The sequence below is a fragment of the Aotus nancymaae genome, unplaced genomic scaffold (genome assembly GCF_030222135.1).
Source record: "Aotus nancymaae isolate 86718 unplaced genomic scaffold, 86718_ANA_hifiasm-v0.15.2.pri h1tg000039l, whole genome shotgun sequence".
Lineage (NCBI taxonomy): Eukaryota > Metazoa > Chordata > Mammalia > Primates > Aotidae > Aotus > Aotus nancymaae.
In genome coordinates this window covers 6,110,620-6,116,619 of record NW_026988453.1, presented here as the reverse complement: position 1 = coordinate 6,116,619, position 6,000 = coordinate 6,110,620, and positions in this window count along the sequence as shown.

The window sequence follows — 6,000 nt, the reverse complement described above, 5'->3', positions numbered from 1 at the left end:
AGGCCCTGGAACAATGGGGAGAGCATGATCTGCGTGCTCCCTGAGTAAGTAGCGGAGGAGAGACAGATAGGGAAGGTAGGTGGCTAGGGGAGGTGGTTGCACCGGGAAATTATGAGAGACCAGGAAGGGTCGGCAGTACAGCAACTCAAAGGGACTAAGGCCCATTGGTTCCCGTGGGGTGGCTCGGATCCGGGCTAGAGCAAGAGGTAGGAGAGTAGGCCAAGAAAGTTTTACCTCAATGGTCAGTTTAGCCAAATGGTCTTTGAGAATGCCGTGGGCCCGTTCGACCTTACCCGATGACTGAGGGTGGTAGGGGACGTGTCGTTTCCAGGAGATGTTGAGAGACTTGAAAACCAGCTGGACTACCTGGGCTATGAATGCTGGACTGTTGTCTGACTGGATGGTGGCAGGTAGGCCGAAGCAGGGGATGATCTCTTGAATAAGAATGGAGGCTACCGTGTCTGCTGTTTTACGAGAGGTAGGGAAGGCTTCAATCCAACCTGAAAAAGTATCTACAAAGGTTAGGAGGTAGCGAAAAAGGAGTGAGAGAAGGGGTGTCCCTCGAGGAGACAGGTTAGGGGAGGGGTTTGGTTGGGATAGGAAAGCCTTCCATCAACTCCCATGACCAAGACCTGGGAAGGTATACTAGGCCCTGAGCAGGAAGGTAATACAGAGTAGGTAGCTCCCGCGTCCACTAAGAAGGAAATGGACTTACCCGCTACCTGCAGCGTTACCCTGGGCTCAGTAAGGCTGATGGGGGTCCTCGAGTCCGGGCTGCATCAGTCATCCAGAAGGCCAAGAAATTCAGGTGAAGGGACTACTTCCTGTGGACCGGCCTGCTCCTCACATAGAGGTGCGGGGAGTGGGCCTTTGGTCCGGGATGGGCAATCAACCTTCCAGTGTCCAGTCCGTTTGCAATTTGGGCAAGGTCCAGGGGGTGGTCGAGGACAGGGGCACTCCTGGGCCCAATGTCCTTCTCGACCACATCTATAACAGGACTTGGGCAGGGCCCTTAAAACATAAGGAAGGATTTCGATGGACCTCCCTCACCAGATGTTCAGTGGGCTGCCGGCCTCAAGGCTGCTACAAGAGCTCGGGCTGCTGTAAAAACCCAGTCCCGCTCATTTGGGGTGAGGATGGATAGATTGGAGAGAGAGAAGGGAACGTGCACTCAGACAATACTCTCTGCTCCGGCCACCTCGTGGAGGGAGCAGAGGGAGGCCTCGTCGTTAGGAGCACTGCGCGAGTGGGTGTGTGTACTAACAGGAGAGGCTAGGTTGGAATCAGGAGGTGGCGGGCTAGGCGGTGGAGGAGCTGAAGGGGATTGAGGTCTGTCATAAGGCATTGGAGGATTATTGGGTTGGGCCAACGGAGAGGAGAGCTCCTCAGGCGCATTGGGGTCGGAAGAGGAGGAGGGTGGAGAGGCTAAGGGCGAAGAGGAGGTTGCTTTGGCTTGGCACGCCAGATACCAGAAAGCCAGCACATATGGAATTTCTGGCCATTTTCTGTTTTTTTTGCAATAATTATCCAAGTCTGTTAGGATGTTAAAGTTGAATGTGCCCTCCGGAGGCCACTTGGACTCGTTTTCTAGAGGATACTGTGGCCAGGCTACAGTGGAAAGGAAGACCAGCCTTTTCTTTTTTATAGAAAGCCCTAGTTTGGGTAGGTTTTGGACCACGCATCCTAATGGCGACTTAGGGTCTATGCGGGAGTTCTGGTTCCCCATAGTTGGCTTCTATGGGGCAGTCAGAGGCGAGGAAGGGATGGGAACAGGTATTACACTTACCACAGGCACCACAGGTAGAAGTATTCTTTCCTGAAGGAGGTGGTTGTGGGAATTTTTAGGCAGCAATGAGTATCAAAAGAGAGAGAATGGAGAGAGACAGGGCTGACGCTATTTGAAAATTAGGACAGTATTACATGGAAAACTGACAAAGGGTGGGTGCCCCCCAGATGGGAGACCAGTCTGATGCCTTTCCGACCACGTACCCGTGGAACCACGGGTTGAGGCCCACACAAGCCCCGTAGCTGTTAGGCCGCGGGGCTACACATACATTCACTCACTCACTCACTTACTCCGGAATTAGGAAGAAAAAGGAGGAAAATAGAGTTAAAGTAGAAAGCAGGAGATGGTAGAGTTAAAAGTAGAAAGCAGGAGAAAGTAGAATTAGTAGAAAGCGGGAAAAAGCAGAGTTAATAGAAAGAATTAATAGAAAGTGGGAGAAAGTAGAGTAAATAGAAAGCAGAATTAATAGAAAGCAGAGTTAATAGAAAGCAGGAGAAAGTAGAATTACTAGAAAGCAGGAGGAAAGAGTTAATAGAAAGCAGAGTTAATAGAAAGCAGTTAATAGAAAGCAGGAAAAAGTAGAATTACTAGAAAGCAGGATAAAGAGTTAATAGAAAGCTGCCGCCATCTTAGGTGGAAGAGAAAGCTAAGAGTGAGAAGCGGCCGCCATCTTAAGGGCGTAGTACAGCCACCATTTTGAGAGGGAGAAAGAGAGAAAGCTAAGAGAGAGACAGAAAAAGAAAGAAGCCGAAAATACAGTTTTTTAAAAACGGGAGCCTTTTATGCCAAATGGGCTAATTCACAACAACAAATTTGGTATGAGCCGGGGGTTTGGCTCTGCCGTGAGGCAGGGCTGCTTAAACAGGGCTTCTGAGTACCCACACCTCGGGTGCTGGTGAGGGTTCAGGAAAGTGGGGACATCTCCCTCAAATTCCTGACCCGAAAATACCCCTCACGGGGAGAGAACAAGAGTGTAGGGACGTCTCCTCTTACACTCAGGTTCTAAACTAGAGTCACGGACTCGTGGGGAAGGAAGCCGGAGTCACGGACTCACGGCGGGAGGCCTCCTAGGGTCACGGACCCGTGGGGAAGGAAGGGAGGGAAGCCGGAGCCACGGACTCACGGCGGGAGGCCTCCTAGGGTCACGGACCCGTGGGGAAGGAAGGGAGGGAAGCCGGAGCCACAGACTCGCGGCGGGAGGCCTGCCGGGGTCACGGACCCGTGGGGAGGGAAGCTGGGGGTCACAGACCCCGCAGCAGGGAAGCCGGGATTCACGGACCCCGCGGCGGTGGGAATCCCTGACGCTGCGCAGCGGTTTTCTGACAGGGACTCCCTGAAAGCAGCAGGTGGGGTAGTGGGTAACAGGAAGTCTTACCTTGTGGTGAAACGGCAGCTTCCCGGTCCGGCTCTGCGTGGAGGAGTCAGTTTCCCCCAGGAGGGGTCTTACAACTCCTTCCCAGGTTTCAGCACCATCTGTAAGGTATGCTCTCGCCGAGGACGAAACGAAGAAACTCAGGTCAGCACAAAAATAACCCAATGCAAGGGAATTTATTCAGGCTCCCGGACGAGGTTCTGTTGTCCGACAGGTAGGGCCGGAGAAGTCGCGCGGACTCCTCTCAGGCACGGGGTTTTATAGGGAGTGGAGGCGTCCGATTGGCTGTGCCCAAGGTGAGTGGGACAAAATGGAGGGGAGTGGGACCCGGATGAAACAAAATGGAGGGGAGTGGGACCCGGATGGAGGGGAGTGGGGGCCCAGATAGAACAAAATAGTAGGCAGGGAGTGGAGCCTGGATAGGACAAAATAGTATCAGGTAAGTCCTGATGGGGCTTTTTTTCCCCGGGCTCCGGGGTGGGGGGCGGGGGGGGGAGGCGTGTCTGAGCTCCCGGCAAGGGAAGAAGGCGTGTCCGAGCTCCCGGCAAGGGAGGGGGTCGTTTCCGAGCTCCCAGCAAGGGAAGGGGGCGTGTCCGAGCTCCCCGCGAGGGGAGGAGGCGTGTCCTGAACGCCCTGCGAGGGGAGGGGGCGTGTCCGAACGCCCCGTGACGCAGCCAGCCTTACACAATGTAAATTTAGAATGCCGCCCACTTGGGTATGGTTTTAGTATCCTTAAGAATGAAAGGGCTGGGCGCTGTGGCTCATTCCTGTAATCCCAGCACTTTGGGAGGCCGAGGAGGGTGGATCACGAGGTCAGCAGTTCAAGCGCAGCCTGGCCAGCATGGCGAAACCCAGTCTCTACTAAAAATTCAGAAATTAGCTGGGCGTGATTGTGCGCGCCTGTAGTCCCAGTTCCTGGCGGGGCGGGGCGGGGCTGAGCCAGGAGAATCGCTTGATCCCGGGAGGCAGAGGTTGCAGTGAGCTGAGATCATGCCACAGCATTCCAGCCTGGGCAACAGAGTGAGACTCCATCTCAAAAAAAAAAAAAAAAGCGGGGGGCTCACATAAGAAAATAGTATTACCAATTTGTTGTCTAGACATTCAGATAAGCTGAACCAATTAACCTCTTTGCCTTTTCAGACCCTAAGTGCACCAAAATCAATTAGAAGCAAAATTCCTTAAATTAACCCTCAGCAACCATAACCTGGTGGAAAGTCAGCAGAGGAGGAAGAGTGGTGATAAGGCTGTCTAAGATTTCCCTAAGAAGATTCTTTCCAATTTCCCTCTTAATGTCCACCTTGTAGTGGTCACAGGTTCCTTTCACTTAATTGTCTTGGAGTGAAAGAAGTAAAATCACCTTAGTGGTGATGACAAGCCCCATTATGACGCAAAGTAGATACTGAGGTCTGTGGATCTACTTTGCGTCTGTGGATTCTTGCCGGAGCGTTGTTCAGCCCGAAGAGGTCATTGTGGACAATGGAAGGGAAGAAATTTGAGGCCTCCGTGGGTTTTCTCGATATCAAAAAGCTCCTCAGTACCTGGAAGGTAAAACGCATTTCCTGCAATCAGATGCTTAGCATATTAAGCCTTGGAATTCTCTCCGTCTGCTCTGCCTCCTGAGCGGTGGGGAGGGACTCAGGCTCATCCAATCGCCAAGCTGTAGAGCTATATATTCCCAGGCTCCCTGCGGATCCCACACCACCCAACCATCCGTCCTTCCTTCCATCTTTCCTTTTTTTCTTTCTCTTTCTCTCCTTCTTTCTTTCTTTCCCTCCCTCTCTTTCTTTCTCTCTTTCTTTCTTGAGACAGAGTCTCACTCTGTCGCCCAGGCTGGAGTGCAGTGGCGAGATTTCAGCTCACTGCAATCTCCGCCTCCCGGGTTCAAGCGATTGATTCTCCTGCCTCAGCCCCCTGAGTAGTTGGATTACAGGCGCACACCAGAACGCCCGGCTAATGTTTTTGTATTTTTAGTAGAGACTAGGTTTAACCATGTTGGCCAGGCTGGTCTTAAACTCCTGACCTCAAGTGATCCACCTGCCTTGGCCTCTGGGATTACAGGCCTGACCACTATGCCAGCCCCCGCCTTTTTTTTCCCCCTGACAGGGTTTCTTTCTGTGGCCCAGGCTGGAGTGCAGTGGCTGCCAGGTCTCCATATGCAAGCCTGGAACCAGAACGTCTGAAGTCCTGCCTGCTGCCTGCCTCTGCTAATTGTCTCCCACCCCACCGCCTGCGTTGGCCGTTGTCCCTAATCACCCAGCGGAGCTTCCCCCCCCCCCCGACAAGCCCCTCACCCCACCCTGCCATCTTAACTGTTCTTACGTTAAATGTGGATACCTCTCATCCCATCCTGCCATCTTAACTGCTCTTATGATAATGTGAATGCTCCTTGCCCCATCCTGCCATCTTAACCGCTCTTCCGCCTTACTCAACCCGCCATTGTAACTGAACTTGTGGTCACGTATACTCCTTGCCACTATCCCCCACCACTGTAACTGATCTTACTCTGCAACACCCTTGCCCCACAAAATCACCCCAATTTATAAAACCAATTTCCACCCTTACTCCCTTCGCCTGTCCTTTCTCGGATTTGGTCCGCTTGCACCCAAGCGAGAAATAAAACGGCCTTGTTGCCCACACAAAGCCTGTTTGGAAAATCTCTTTATTAAATGCATTTAATATTCGGTACTATTGGACGTGAATAACAGTGGCGATTCTGGCCCACTGCAACCTCTGCGGCCTGGGTTCAAGGGATTCTCCTGCCTCAGCCTCCCGAGTAGCTGGGACTACAGGCGTGGGCCACCGGGTTAATTTTTTTTTTTTAATTTTTTGGTAGAGACGGGGT